Source organism: Sturnus vulgaris, chromosome 3 (assembly GCF_052056855.1).
Source record: "Sturnus vulgaris isolate bStuVul1 chromosome 3, bStuVul1.hap1, whole genome shotgun sequence".
NCBI lineage: Eukaryota > Metazoa > Chordata > Aves > Passeriformes > Sturnidae > Sturnus > Sturnus vulgaris.
In genome coordinates this window covers 98,467,219-98,483,397 of record NC_142245.1, presented here as the reverse complement: position 1 = coordinate 98,483,397, position 16,179 = coordinate 98,467,219, and the positions used below count along the sequence as shown (strand labels likewise).

The 16,179-nt window shown below is 40.1% G+C and overlaps 2 long non-coding RNA genes across 2 annotated transcripts in view; one reads left to right on the top strand and one right to left on the bottom strand.

The window, feature by feature from the left end:
* The window catches only part of LOC148224499 (uncharacterized), a 53,902-nt gene extending 43,033 nt beyond the window's left edge, over window positions 1-10,869 (top strand). The window contains exon 4 of the long non-coding RNA XR_015802723.1: window positions 10,144-10,869. This is a non-coding gene — a long non-coding RNA (uncharacterized LOC148224499). The remainder of the gene's footprint in view (window positions 1-10,143) is intronic.
* Window positions 1-16,179, bottom strand: part of LOC148224498 (uncharacterized) — a 119,149-nt gene that overhangs the window by 57,840 nt on the left and 45,130 nt on the right. The gene's annotated exons all lie outside the window — the stretch shown is intronic.

Sequence of the window (16,179 nt, the reverse complement as noted above, 5' to 3'; positions counted from 1 at the left end):
TAGATGCCTGACTGTCAGATCAATGCCTCAGTGCTTATAAAATGTTGTCTTCAGGGTTTGCTTCAGGACAGAACCAAAGTGCTGCCAGCCTTCCCCTTTGTCCCCTGCCTGACAGAAAGCAAAGCAAGCAGTTTGAAACACTTTGGGGTTTGATACCAGGGAGCTTGAACAGCTTCTTAAGGCCTATGCAGGTGTGAAAGACCTGCCCTCCTGATATAGTGCAGGTGAGCAGCAGGCAATGGAAGGGGGAGTGGGACTGTACCCTCCCTTGTCGAAGCCCTGCTGTGTTGCACGGTTCTGTGAGGTTATGGTGGTTTACTTGCTCTCTTCTGCTTCTCTGAAAACAACCCAAGTTACTTACCCGGGAGAGTGGGCCATTGTAGGGGTAATTTTCAGTGTCTTTTGTTCAGGGAGTTGAGGCACATTTTATTTCTCAGAGGGCATATATGTGAAAATTGCCTGTCAGTCTGTTTTCTCAAAGTGGGCTCCCAAAAAGTCCTCAATTTTGCAAACTTCCATGCGCTTTAAAGTCCCTAGCCACCCTCCATCGCAACACCTCAGATATTTGGCCAGATGTATACCTGAATGTGTTTTTAGTTTTGAAAGTATTTGCTGTTGAGAGCATTAGCTTCCATGCTCTGTGGGTGATCACATCAGCAGAGCAGGGCTGGGTAGCCAAGGGGCCTCCCCAGGGCCACTGCCTCATGCTGACACCACTGGAGCTTTGGGGTATATCCCAGGCACCTTCTACTCCCAGCTATGGTTCAGCTTACCAACAGCTTCTCCACAGACAGCATCTTGTGTCTGGCATAGGTGCAAAGATATCATAGAATCATAGAATCATGGAATGGTTTGGATTAGAAGGGATCCTTAAGTTCATCTAGCTCCAACCCCCTGCCATGAGCAGGGACACCTTCCTCTAGACATGCTTGCTCAAAACCCCATCCAGCCTGGCCTTGAACACTTTCAGGGATAGGGTGTCATTTACTCCTATATTTTTAAGGACATACCAAAAGACACGGAGATTTCCAGCTGAAGGCAATTTGTTCCAAGTGATAAATATTAGAAAACTTTTGACTGTTGTAAACTCAGGACTCTCTTCTTGTGGTTTTAATAGCAAAGAAATGTCAAGAAGCCAGAGTGGGTGAGAGAGAGCAGTCTTGGTCACAAGCTGGATGTGACCATCTAGGGCTGGGGCTGGCAGAGCTCTGTGGCACAGCTGCAGGCTATCCCCTGCCTGCTGGACCCAGTGCCAGAGAATGATCTGGACCATTTTCACATAATATTTGAATGAGGTTTTAAATAAAGATGCCAATAGTGTGTACAAGATCACAAAAGGCAAAGCTGTTGGTATGCAAGGGATTTGGGATGAGTGCTGGATGCTTGGACAGGCTGCTTGGGCAATAGCTAGCAACTGAAGAGCGATTTCTGAGCCAGCTAAGTGGCATCTGTTCAGATTTCTTGCAGAGCGCAGGCTTCCCTCCCCTGTGACAAGGCCAGGCACATTCCTCCTGTCCCGCCTGACAGCACAGAAGTGGCGGTGGCTGCTGCTGTCCCTGACCCGGGGCCCCACAGGGGCAGAGTCTACTGGTGTGAAGCTGCTGCTGGGACAACGTGAAAGAGTGAGATTGTTCTGATATGCAAACAGGGAGCCCTGCTGAAGCTGTGCTGCCTGGAATTCAGGGAGAAGAGCAAGGGTGCTGGTGGAAGGAGGACAACAAACCCCAGTGTTAAGGCTGCTCCTGCTGAATGCATCCCACTAAAGAACAAAGCAAGGAGAGCCTTGCTCTTGCAAGAATTTGATCCACCAAGGAAGGCTGCTACAGTGTTAACCCCTTCGTGGCGAGCCGCTTGGGATGTAATTTAACTGGAATGCCATTGCAAAGTGGCAGATTGCTACGCTTTTACAGACAGGAAATGCCACAAGCTCTGGAAGGGTATCACTGGCTCTAGCATGTTAGCCTCTGCTTTTACACCTGATTTTTTGAGGGGAGGTGCTAGTGAAACAATTGTGACAGGTCCGTGGCATTGAAAGAGTTATTACAAACCAGTGGATAAAATGTCAATGATGCCTGATGCAAAGAAATGTGCAGCGTTAGCAGATATGTGTTGCTGATCTGGTAACAGCTAGCCCTCTCCATAACAGTGATATTTCTGGGTTTCTGTAACCCTCCCCATAGGAAGTCTTCCTTGTTACTTTTAACCAAATCGTGGCATTTGGCTCCTCGCCAGCGAAAGGAAGCCAACGGAGCTACCGGCCTTCAAGAAGGTTTGGGTAGGGACTGCATCTGAGCTGGCAAGCACTCCAGAGCACAGCATAGGCTCCACCAGGCACTGGTAGGATGTGTTAGCCTTTTTGCACCAAGGCATCCCTTCCACACGTTTTCTAATCCCACCAGAGCGGATAGATTGCATTCAGGAAAGACATAATTTCCATATCCTTTGAGGGTGATTATGCAAGGCCAAGTGCAGTGTGTCTACTGTGCCTGTAGGTCTCAGTTCAGAAAAACAGCAGTGTTTCCCACATCCCCGGTGCTCACCCTCCCCTGTCTGCTCTCCCTGCCTGCGGATATTCTGCTGACAGTGCCATGTTCCCCCAGCCAGTACATTCAAGAGGCTGCAGTCATGGTCCTGGCTTGCTTGTGAAGCCCCCAAGACCACAGGCAGAGGTGCAGAAGTCTGCACCTCTCACAGCCCTGCACAGCTCACAGCCAAAATTTTTGGTGTGGCAGTTTTACTGAGCTTTGCCAGTGGAGTGTGACCTTGGGATTAGAAATCACTGGACTGCAACTGCTTTGCACCATGCTCTGTACTCATCCACTGTGATACTGCTGCTGCTTGTGGCATCTTTCTAATTCTGAACTATAAAGGTCACTCCAAGGCTCCATCTGTGCTGGATGTGATTTGCTCCTATTGCAATAGTGTTTGCAAGTACTGACATGCCATGCTGGTCCACATCAGATTAATACCCCTAGACCTCCCCGAGTGAATAAGCACATACAGAAGCATCTATGTTTGCACCAGAGATTTTGCCAATCACCCCCTGACAACCCCTGGGGGTTGGTTGTTTGTATGCTTCTCTTTTACTTCACTCTCTCACACAAAACTTTTAAGAATAAACCAGATTTAATCTGTAGCTGAACAACTGTAGACAGCAACACAAAATTTTGCTTCCAGGTCTGAAGTACTTGAATTTATTTTTGTGATGCTCTTTCTGCAGATTATATTGCTCTTATTTTCCTCTCTCTCTCTCTCTTTTTTTTTTTTTTTTTTTTTTAATTCCTTCTCTAAAGAAGACCCATATTGTAACACTTTAACAGAGGAAATTCACTCTGCCTCTGCTTTCCTGTTCGGTGTATATTCAAATAATTGCTGCATTTTAACAAGCTAAATTGCATTCCCACCAGCTGTCCCTCAGACGAAACCTTCAAGGATATGCTAAACAATAATGACTGCAACAACAGTAAACTCAAAAGGCCTCAAGATCCCTTCAAAGATAAGATGTCTTGCTGTTTCCCTTCCATATCCAGGCACTTTCATGCAGATTAGCAAAACAGCATGCTTACAGCCTTCACAGGCAAAGCAGTGCTTGGAATGGGGTGAATTTGGCCGTGTGTGAATGCAGGGAAGGAAAACGTAAAAATCAGAAGATAACACTCCAGCACAAACCTAGGGTAACTCAGCTGGGGCTCTGCTGAGCAGGGCACGCTGTGTCGCCCATGACCCGACAGACATCAGCGCTTCACATATTGTCCCCCGGGTCACAAATCACCAGAGAGATGCTCCTCTGCACAGCTCATCTTGTGTCCTGCACGGCTGTGACCTACGGCCTTCCCATGGCTGGTGGCTCGCTGCAGGGACTGTCCAGGGTGGGGACAGGCAGCGGGGACAGGCAGAGGTGGCATGGACAGGCAGTGGGGCAACCGTGCAGGAAGGGGAGCTGCCAGGAGAAGGCAGAGGGGACAGGCAGAGGCGTACAGGCAGCAAGGGACAGGCAAGGGACAGGAAAAAGGACAGGCAGTGGGGAAGGCAGCGGCCCCCCATCCCCAGCCCCGCGCTGGCTCACGGCAGATGGGGAGGGCAGGAACCGGGATTAGCGATTCCTCCTCACCTCCCCACCCCTTCCCCGGCCCCAGCTGGCTGTTTAAAAAGAAAGCCATAAACCCATTAGTACAAAGACAAATGAATCTCATACCCTGAGGCATTCCTTCATTCAGAACTGGCCTTAACTACTTTTCCAACCTTCCTCCCTTTAACCCCACTGTCTTTTGAGTTTTCTTCTATAACAGCAGAGTTCAGAGTTTTCTTCTATAAGAGCAAAATTCTGCAAAATGCTTGTCAATACAGTCAGTTGGGAAGTTTTTAGTAAAATTTTATTACCTCACTTTGGACGTGTGCAGGTATATTTTAATATATATATAGGTGTATAAATATCTGTCAGCATGTATATATCCAAATATATGCTCAGCTATGTCTTCCACATTGTTTACATACATATATATGCGTATTTTTTAATTCAATATGTTAGGCACATGGAGTGGATATTAACACTGGAAACTGGCTGTATGTCACAACTAAATTTAATATCATATGATATTTGTGTCCTTGATTTTACATTAATGCTAAGCACATGTGAGCCTGTGGCTGCAGCCAATGTGAATTATTTCCCCCTGCATCCACACAGGATGTAGAAAATAATGTGGCAATACTGTGGTAACCATAGAGGACTTGCCACAGCAGTATGGTGGGAAGTGCTCAGAGGAAATGGCAAGTGAAAATGCAAATAAGGTTTTATGGAGTTTTTGTTTGTTTGTTTGCTTGCTTTCCAATTAAAGGAACTGCTCTATGTATAGGTGAGATAGTACAGAGGAAACTATACTGCAAATTATATAAATTGTAATAATTTAGACGCAAATAAATAAAGTTGTTTAAAGGTGAATCCACCTGAATTAAATATGTGTGAATTATCAGACCTTTTTGAACTCTGTCTATTTGAGTGTAACGAAATCACTAAGATAAAGGCTACTGGACACTGTTTAAGTCTTGCTTTTTTTTTTTTTTTTTTTTTTTTTCTCCGCAATCAACTACTTCCTATTCAGCTGTAATTTGCAATTTCCTGCGGCTGATTATACACATATATGTATATAAACGTGTTGACTAGCTTATAGTTTAAAAATGTGTATTTAAACTGAGTGGAAGACTTAAGCATCTTTTATATTAATTTGATCGGACTTCTTCTTGGCAACTCACATCTCTCCCCACTGGTTTTATCACATTCTGCTTTTTCAGAGATTTTCTTGGAGTGTTTTACTTTCCACATGTAAATAAAATTATGTACTGCTAGTGATAGGTTGTGCTCATGAAACACATACAGGACTTTCAATTAAAATCATGTGGATTACAGTTTAAAACACTTGCAAAGTAGAAGGCCCCTTTAGTACACTCTGGCCATGGAAGCTGAGCAGTCATCAGCATAACCTTATGGTGCATCCCTTCAGAGCAGGCAGCAGAATCAAGTGTTAATGCTTGGTGGTGACTGGTTAGGTTTTATGAATATGACCATCTACTCCATTAAAACAATTTAAATTACAGCTATTTCTTAATCAAGGCTCATATCATAGTCAATGAAGTTATAGATTAGTAAAGATTTTGCCGTTAAATCAAAGCCCTTGTATTCAGTTTACGTAATTCATAAAATTCTGGCAGGGCTAGGACACATTAAGTATTCTTCTTCTGTGTGAAACCCATCCAAGGGTAGATTGAGTTAGTTTTGCTTTATGTCATGTTGCTTGTCATGAATAATCCTGCAGTCAGAGGTGACAGACACGTGACATACAGTTAAACGTGACTGGAGGCTTTTCAGGCAGCTGGGGGACCAAGAGGCTCAAATGCCATTGAGGTTAAATGGAGTTCTCTGTGTAAAGATATGATTTGCCAATGCAGCTAAGTTATCTAGAAGTCTTAGTCTTGATGAAAGACTCCTAAATCTCTTCTGTGTTTTGGAAAATTGTGACCTATATCCCTTAATCTTCTATGGATGTCTCCAGCTGTATGTTTGAAGCATAGGGCATGCCAAGTTGATTACGTTTTTGTAAAACAGCCTAACTTTTCACTGTAAAAGAGGCCAAAGAGGGCAGTGCAGCACAAGGTGATAAAATTCAAGCCTCAGAATAGTCACAGATTAGCAAAAAAATGCTTTTGTAAACAGGATTTTGCAGAGACTGGAGCTGTTAATTGTTATTGTAATGCACCACATTTTAATTGAGTTAATTGGCACAAAGTGTTTATCTCCATTGACTGAGATAAAATGTCAAAAGCTCTTTGATGGCAATTGGAATTACAGTAGGCAACCTTGACAATAGAAGTCAATGTTTTACAATGTGCTGCTGTTTAGATGTGTTTGCTTGGGGGATGAAGCATAATGTTTATTATCTTGAGGTATCCATTTTGCCTCGGGAAAGAGTGTCCCAAAGCACCGTTGAAGATTTTTTTATGTTCAAACTGCCTGTAGAGAAACGTGAAAGATAGGCTGATTCAGGTTAATTCCATTTTTGCAGGGAAGCCCCATTTTCACAGTCTGAGCAGAGGCCAAGTTTCTCACAAGAACACTCTGGGCTTGTCTGTGCCTATTAGCCACAGTTGTGTGCCTGTGTACCCTGTCCAAGGGACGAACAGACTTTAGGAGGCAGCACAGTGCTCAGCAAACAGCCAGGTCCATCCTTCAGCAAACAAACAGCCAGGCCTCCTCTCACTGCCAAGGCCCTGCCATGTGGTAGTGATAAAACACCAAAAAGATGTGAAAAATCCAAAAAACTAGTTCACACGGTGGCACCCCAAACCAAGAATCCCAAGGCTAAACGAGAATTTAGCCATGAGGTGCTGCCTGGCTTCCAAGTGTTTCTGAGACAAGTCCGACTGCTCTCTTAGGAGGTGGATGATCCTTCTGGCTCCCAGCTCCCTTCCACTCTGGTCAAAGGGAAGTGCTTATGGTCACTTAGCTCAGCTCCTATGTGTGCATCCAGTGAAGACCCTCAATTGAAAAATAAGCCAAATCAATCTGCAGTGAAGAGGAGTGCAGCTCCTGGCCCTGTGCTGAAGCATGCCCTTGCTGGTGGCTGTTCCAGTGTCGAGTCATTCCTGAATGTCATTCCTGAGTGCCACCCTGCTGGGTCAGACCAGCACCTGCGGGCAGGCAGGCAGGCAGGGGATGATGTGTGAAGAGCAGACAAAGTCAAACCTCCTCTTCCTCCTCCATGGGACAGCGCTTGAGCTGCTGCTGGCCACCAACACTGGTGATACACAGTCTCTGCTGAAAGCAGGCAACTGCACCAAGCTCAGGAAACTCAAGCCAAAATGTAGCTGTGTCTTTCCCTTTTTATTATGGCATATTGTTTTATCAGCCCAGGGGGTTTCAGTTCTCTTCAAAGTTATAGGTATAATTTAACTTCCAGAAACGCAGCCCCCAACTTTATTCAGAGACAGAAGTTTCTCAGAAGCGCTTCAGTATCGGAGTGCTGGAATGCAGCCACAGGTCAGAAAACACTGCCCAGGAAAGAGGGTGATGAAAGCACCGACACTTTCATTTAAACAATTTGCCTTCCTTTTCCCCTCGAGGAATAGTTTATAAATCGTATACCTGTCAAAGCAGTGCCAACACACTACTCAGACAAATTTCTATTTTTGACATGAGCATGTGTTTGGCTGCACTTCCGATGGCTGGCTGAGGCTGCCTTATTATGTGATTCATCTAGACAAAGAATTTCTGCATTCTAGCAGCCACTGGCTGTGACTGGGCCAGTCACCCATTCAGACTGGAAATCTGAGGCCTGATTCTCAGTTCCTTGTTAATTAAACATTAAGAAACAGCTGAAGCTTATTTATTTTGGGTTTTGGGCTTTTTTATTTTTTTCTTCTGATAGCTTGCAAAAACTTTTCCAGCAGACTAGAGGGAAGGAATGGGCCTGAGCAATATAGTGAGGCTGAGGTTCCTGCAAGTAACCAGTGCATGATGGATCTATGTGGTTGGACAATCCAGTTCCTCTAAGTGATGGTGAGAGGTGGAGAAGTTCTGAGGTTACTCCAATTATATTTGTTCCTGGAGGAGATGCTTTTCTTTACATACTTGTAATATCATCCACTGAAGGTCTTGTCTCATCGTTCACATACTACTGCCATCTTTCAAGAGTAGAAGGAAAGAAACAGAAGGATGCCATAAAATCATCAACATCCTCATTTCAGGAAACAAAATCTACATAAAATATTTTCACAAATTTGTCTGAACCACTTGCATCTCTTCCACCTATTATTCATTCTTCTAAGTTGAACTTTTGTGAAAGAGGTGCCTGGTGACATATTTCATTGTGTTGGCTGGTATAGCATCCAATAAATGAAGTAGTTTAGTAAGCAGAGTGACTACCACGCCATGAGTAGTAAATCCACAAAAGGTTAATGAAGCCTGAAACTACAGTAATTTTTGTGTGATAGCCTCTCTGCAACCTCTTTGAAGGAGAAATCTCTGTGCTGTGAGCTGAAGAGAAACCACTCCACTGGAGAGACAGCTATGGCAGAGGAGCAGGGGTAAGCTGGGAAACGATGGTGGAAGCAAAAGCAGGGTGGAGCACCAGGATTTTATTTTTAACATGATTTAGGGTTTTAGCCTCCTTTCTTCTACAAAATCTTGTCTTCCTGCAGCAATCTAGCACTAAGAACTTTAGTATACTTGTTTATTCTTGCTTTTAATTTTGACTTACACGTTGATCTGTCCTTTGGAAAAGGTCTGTTCTTCTTTCAGGGTTTGTGGGTTGTTGGGGTGTTTTTATGTCTGGGAATTAAAGTGGAATAATTCTTTCCATCAGTGGAGTAACTGGCAGCTCCACAGGCAGTTACCTAGGATGCCTATGCTTCAAAGTTGCACCAGAGAAATAAGATGTGCCACACAGCCATAGTGTAGAATAACATGAAGGTGCAAAATGATGGATCTGGGCGACCTGGTCAGCTGTAAAAATCAATGCAGACACAGGTCCAGTTTTTTATACAGCTTTTTTTATTGGCTGTTTTCAACTACTCTCCTTTTGACGTAATTAGTATGTGGACAATATCCAGCATTGTTTTTCCTTTTTTTTTTTAGTAGCTTGTGTTGCTAAACGATTGCAATGATTCCTTATTGCACTTTACTGCAGAGGGTAAAATAAATATTTACAGTTAATTGTACAGGAGAGAGCATCGCCATGAAGCTTTGCAAAAATTAAATTGATCTGATATAGCAGTCACTTGAGTGTTCAAATGTTACAGGATGCACAGAAAGCAGAAGGGCAGACAGGTAACCAAGTGAACTGGCATTGGCAAAGAGAGGAGAGAGAAAGAAGATATGGCTTTGCAAATATGTGACAGGAGCAAGCAACTTAGAAAAATACATTAAATTGCCAAAACCAGGCGGTGATAAGATTTTTTCAGCTGATATTTAGAGCTCGTCTGAAGAGAGGATTGTCTCACACAGCGTTTTTATGTATTTCTAAAGCAGGTTCTGAAATCAGAAAAAGGTATTTTGAAGTGTCATCTATCTGCATCTTTATTTATCTAAATGCCCTTCATAAAAGGACCCAAAGTCATGTGGATTTAAAATCATCTTGGATCTATAAATAAAGAATGATGATAGATGGCAGAAAAATGAGCTGTGGCAGGTAGATGTGCTGTGACCAGAGGGACTGGTCTGTTCTTCTTCTGCACCCACATTAATTAGCCAGAAGTGGGAGTAAATAGCATCTTAATTGAGAGATATTACAAAGGGACTTGGAGAAGTTGTAGGGATTAATTAGATAATCTTCATAAGGCATTTAAAATATGAGTACTTTCTTGCATATTGTCACTTAATTAAACTTTTATTTCATCTATAAAGAACTAGTATTTTTATCAGTTAAATAAGCATACAAAAATTTGATTTATACTTTTTTTTTCCTTCATTCTCAAGGTACACAGAGGATACATCTCTGTGGATAGATGCCTTAATGTATATATATATATGTATATAGAAGAGTAATAAAATACATGTGGAAGTATATGCACAATATCCCTTTTTGGACAGAATTAAGAACACTATTCTTTAAAAACCTAAGAGTTGCTATCATCTCTTTTTTGTATTCACAGGTGCAGCAAGAGAGATGAAGAATGGACATATACAGGAGAAAACACTTTCCATTTTACAGTGCTAACTCCTCTTTATTAGAAACAGTATGGGAAAGAAGAAAATAAAAATCTATTGTTCATTTTCACTTTGATCATCATACCTATCATTTTACACACCACATGCTATCCTCTTCCAAGGGCATATATTGTATTTATTCTGCAGCTGCACTATATTGATTTTGGACTACTGAGTTCAGTGCAGATGAGTGACAAACTAAGCTGCTGGGAGACTGATAAGTAACCGTGTTTAATCCCTTGGCTCCAAAATAAAATCCCATAGCTCATTTCAGCAATTTCAGTTTTGGTACTCAGTCAAGAGCATATACTCTTAACAATACTTTTTTCTTATAAATGTGAAGATCAGAAGTAGAATAGAACCTTTCATGGGAACTGCTGCAATTCTGCATTCTACCTCTACCAAATCATACACAGGATTGTTCCAGATTTGCACTAATGCATCTGTATAATTCCAACTGATAATTTTAATTAGATGTAAATATTTATCTATATTTCTATTGCATTGTATTTATTGTTCATTTCAGCAGCTGTGGTGTTTCCTAAGCCTCCATCCACTAATGAGCAACAGACTGCACAATTTCCTAATTCAGTACTCTGGGTTTTAAAATACAGACATATAATAATAGCATATAGTATGATTGAATATAATTGAATATAATAATAATAATAATAGAGGGAAAATAGGAATAATTCTTGTTGTTTTGTTGCTTTTGCTACTCTATATATGTATTTTCTATTATTATATAGTTATGTATAAATATATTTATTTTTAATTTTCTATTATTATTTTCTTAGGTCTTCTAAAAATAGGAAGAATCTAGTTACTTATAAGTAGTGTTAAGTAGTGTACATCTTGTAACATACACAGTGAAATCCAGAGACAGTAAAAAGTGAGGTTTCTGAAGTACTAGCTACAACATTTCACCCAAAAACTCATTGAGAAGAAAGCATTATAAGGCTGGAGAGTTCTTCTCTTTCTTGGCGCAGCTGGACAACACACCAAGGAGATCTAACAAACTGTAACACAACACAGTGGCACCAAGTGAATATTGTGGCATATACTCCAAGGCACCTGAGAACAAAGTTTATCCATGAAATCACAGCTCATGCAGGCTCATGTGCTCCAAGCTGAACCTGCAGAGGAGGTGTGACTGCAGCCTGGCCAGCCATACCCAAACTTATTTTTTCCTATGAGGGCACCAGTGAAGACCTCCAAGAACCTGACATCTCTGATACAACGGATTTATTACTGTCAAACCCTGAATTTACTAAAGTGCAGTTAGAGCTGCCCATAGGGTCTGGCCTCACCTGAGTTGCAGAGGTAGATTATTGCCAGCTGGCCTTTAGTCACTGAAGAGCAAAAATGTAGTTCTCCTGCTTGTAGGTGTTTGTAGAGCCATTTTTAATGTCTTTTTTAAATATGATAACAGTTTTAGAGTATTGCTGAGATCTTTAATAAATAAACACAGTAAAGCTACAATATTGCCTAAGAAAATAAAATTTTCCACCTGTAGTTTGGAATAGGAATATGTGTAATCCAATCTTGTGACTGATACCTGACCAATGGAATGGGGTGCTCCTAAACTTTTTCAACAAAATCCAGTAAAATGGGATTGATAAAACAATAGTTTTAGAGTAATTAGTTTGTTCCCACTTTATGTGTTAATAGATAAGCATCAACACATAAGGACTGCTTGAAAACTTCTCATTAGGCAAATATGCAGGGTTTTTAGTATTTCATGGTTAGGCAGAATTTCTTGTCTAAGCTGAGGCAATGGCAAGCATCTTAAAAAATCATTGAGCATTCCAATAACTTCTGGCTAAACTTGACTTCTTCCTAAAGAAAGAGATTCATAATAGCACAATTTGGACAATTAAAATACAGTGAGGTTCACAGCAGAGGTGACTGGCTGTTTGAAAATTGCTGCAGCACACAATTTATGACATCCTTTATTTTAACACTACTCAGTATATCCTGTAAATGCTTTAATGTGCTTAAGCCAGGTTATTCCTTTGTTCATAGTCCATGATTGCAATCAGGCATGTCCTATAGAGAGCTTCACGCTTCCGTGTGAAGTATTGTTTGATAAAAAGCCTAATCAATAAATCTAATTTCTTCTCTTGCCAGATACAGTTACATAATGTGTTTTCAGTTTGGTCCTGGATCAGTTTCCTCAAATACTCAATAACCTGTGAGAATTTATAAGCTTTATACCAAGCCAGCTTTCAAAATCATTACAACTGGACTCTAGACATTGTTTTGTAGAAACAAAAATAGGACTGTCCTTGAAACAATCATGCCTTTCCACAAATTTTTAAGGATAATTGAAAACTTTATAGACTTAAATGAGGACAGCAAATGTAATGAAGAGTGTAGCTTCCAGGGTTTTCTTTCTAACTGTGTGTTTTGTATGTCATATATTATGAAGCTACAGAATCATAATCCAAATAAATACTATGTTTTAGTCTAATACTGAGTAACTACTAGTGGATAGGTTGATAACATTTAATTTCAAAGAGTATGGATTATGAAAAAAAATTTCTTACAAAAATATGACTGTAAATCTTATGAATCTTCCATTTCTTCAGGGAAATGCTTAGATTAGTCCAGAATAGATACATTGAAGAAATGAGAGTTGCTAAAAAATGAAAATTCCTTAAAATGAGAGTTGTTTTTATTTGAAATGTTCATTATTTACTTATTTTTCATTATTTGTTGTTTTCACAAAATAGAAATGTCATTGAAAAAGTCTTTGGAAACATGAATTTTTTTGATAAATATGTTAAACTGAAATCAGCCCTTTAGACTCATCTTCCACTGAGAATTGCATCTCTTATGAATCATAGCACCTTCTATAAATTGCATTTCACTTTCCAGCTGAAAGACAGGAGTCACTCTGGCAGAGGACAGTGACAGCACATTTAAAGCCCAGCCATAAAGATTCCAAGTACTATCCAAAGGATTCATGGGATTCCTCATTTTCAGCACATACATGCAAGTCTATTCTTGTAATCTTTTTTTTCCAATGACTGCCTACTGCAAAAATACAGAAATAGTCTTTTGGCCAGAGAGATCAACCTGCACTGGGCTGCCTTGAATCAGCAACTGGAGAATTTAGGTGCCTGATATTTTGTCTCAGTTCTGATACAGGGATTAGATCTCTTAAAATTAGATATTTTATCAGCTCACCTGAAAAAGAAAATTAAATAAATAAATAAAATATCAGAAAAGGGTGGTTTATCTTACACTTAAATAGGTGCCTCAGAGATTTGGGATTAGTGAATTAGTGAGTGTCCAGGGAAGCCTGTTCTATCTTACCTGGCTGTCAGAGGAGTTCAGCCTGAATTTAAATGATTTTTAATCTTTCCAAGTAGGCAAGACCTCATTCATCTATCTTAATGTTCATTCAAATATTCACCACAAATGAAAATGTTGAAAGACGTTTTTTTTAAATAGTAGTTGTAGAAGTAGTAGTAGTAGTAGTAGTAGTAGTAGTAGTAGTAGTAGTAGTAGTAGTAGTAGTAGTAGTAGTAGTAGTAATTGTTCCTAGTTGTTATGGGATTAATACCAAACTCCATAAAAGATAAACAAAAAGCATCACTTCTGTGCCTAGGGCTAAAGAAAACACCTATCTGTGGTACTGTTTGAAGAGTTCTGTGCTTTGCTTATCAACTCTGCTTGAATGAGGGTTTAGTAAATTTATTACACAAACAATTGCAAGGTAAGAAATCATCAAGACCAACATTCAGTTAGAACCATGTTTTGACCAGAAATGTACAGCAGATCAGTGTGTCTTCAGCACACAGCAGACACCCATGTCCAGGGCATGGCACTGAAGTGGAAAACCCTACACAAAGCTGTTTACCTCTGTGATCTTAGTAGATGGCTGGAAATTTGAGGTCTTGAAGGTTATTCCTGCTGGAAGAAGTTATTGATGTTACTCTGTCAACAAAAATGCACGCAGTTCTATTTTCTTCAAAAACATACAGTTTCAAGCAACAAGAGGCCACTTCCTTGTCAAAGGTATCAAACCCTTTTCTCTGAATCCTTCAAAGCTTCTTTCAGGGTCCTTCTTGGGGCCAATGTTGTTGTGAAAAATCAGGATATGTTGGTGATTCCCCTGCAGGCTCTTTCTGATCTGAGATTTGCAGCTTGGTTTTTTCTCTCTTGCATGCACATGTTTGCAGACATACAACCATTCATCCTGCTGGACAGTAAAAATCCCAGGGAAGTACAGCATTTTTGTTCCTGTCAAATGCAAAGATCTCAGAATATTGTGAGTTGGAAGAGACCCACAAGGATCATCAAGTTCAATCTTAAGGGTTAAGCCCATCTGGGGATCAAACCTACAACCTTAGTGTCATTTGTCCTATGGTCCACCCAACTGAGGTCATCTCAGATACCTTAGACAAGTCTTTAGATTTAAAAAACAAATATTTCATTCATCTGCATCCATAGAAGAACCTAGTGGAATTTAAATGAAAGGTAGTGATTTTCAATTAGATTTTATCCATTCTACACCAAAATTCAGTATATTTCTTCATAGCAGTCTTCAGGGTCCATTCCAGCGGGCTTTATTTGCTCCTACATCATTCTCAGAAGACAAACTGCACCTTTGGGTGATGAATGCTTGCTTATTAGAGGGAAACAGTACTGCAAACCTCTAGCAGCTAGTTAGCTACTTAAATATCACTTGGAGATGGGAATCTTTCTAGATGAAAGCCTGAGATTTTCAACAGGTTATAAGTGTTATAACCTTGGAAGGTTCAAATATATTGGTGAGAGTTTCTAACCAACATGATAAAGATCAGAAGTTGTAAAGATCAAGGGTCACATCAGAAACTTTGTATTTCAAGGTACAGAACACACTATAGTTAAATTCATTCAGCAGATATCAATACTAGTCTCAGAGCACTAAAGAGAAAAAGCACCCTTCTGCAGTCAAGTGAATTACAAGTATAATCCAACCAAACTCATTATTTTGCAACCTAACTAGACAATGTAAAAGAGACAGACAACCTCCTGCGTTTATTCATATGATTTTATATCCAAACAGCCGATACTTAGAGCACTCTACAAGTGAGATAAAATTAAAAATGCATTGCTACAAGAAATTTAGTTTTTGTTGACTTTTTAAAATTAGATTGTGTTTGTAATTCAGACTTACTCTTTACTTATGACAGAAATTTTACAAGCCCAAGTTACTTACAACCTGTACCTCCTGAAAAACTTTGTTTTCCGATTCAGTTCAATTCTATTTTATACTAATCCTTACATCACCCTCATTTCATAATACTATGCAGATACTACTGACAAAAAAATCTACAGAGTGCTATAGGGTAGTAATCAAAAAACCCTCAGATGACAGTTCAGATATTCCGTATAATTTTTGATTTATGCAAAATTTTGGAGCAATGTATTTCTGTTCAAGAACACTGCAAGTTTTCAGGTAACTTTTGATTTCTTTGGGACCTACCCAAAGTGGAAGATTTAATTCATAAACTAAAATGTGGAGGACAAATAATGGTTAGGTATGCAGTGAGAAATAATGGCATAGAAAGACTCATTTTGGTTTAAATTATGACTTTAGATTTGGATCTTTCCAGAAAAATCAAAATTTTGTCATTGGGTACATAAACTCAGTGTATGTACTAACAGTTCTTCACTTTAATAAGAACAATGAGAAAAGAAAACTATTTCTTTTCAGATTATTTTGGAGGAAGATAGTTTGTATGACCAATATATAACCAGGTTGCTCAGACATGCTTTGCCAGCAAATGACATTTCTGAGAGGAAAGACCCTGAAACGAATGTCATATACCATGATATCATTAAACATATTTTCAGGTGACTTTATTTTCCCTTGCAAATATCCCTTGCTGATGCACATTATGAGAAAAATTGTTGGCATGATGTGATTATAGTTGCAAGCACATTCCTAATATGCAATACATTACATAGCTTTACATACTTCACAC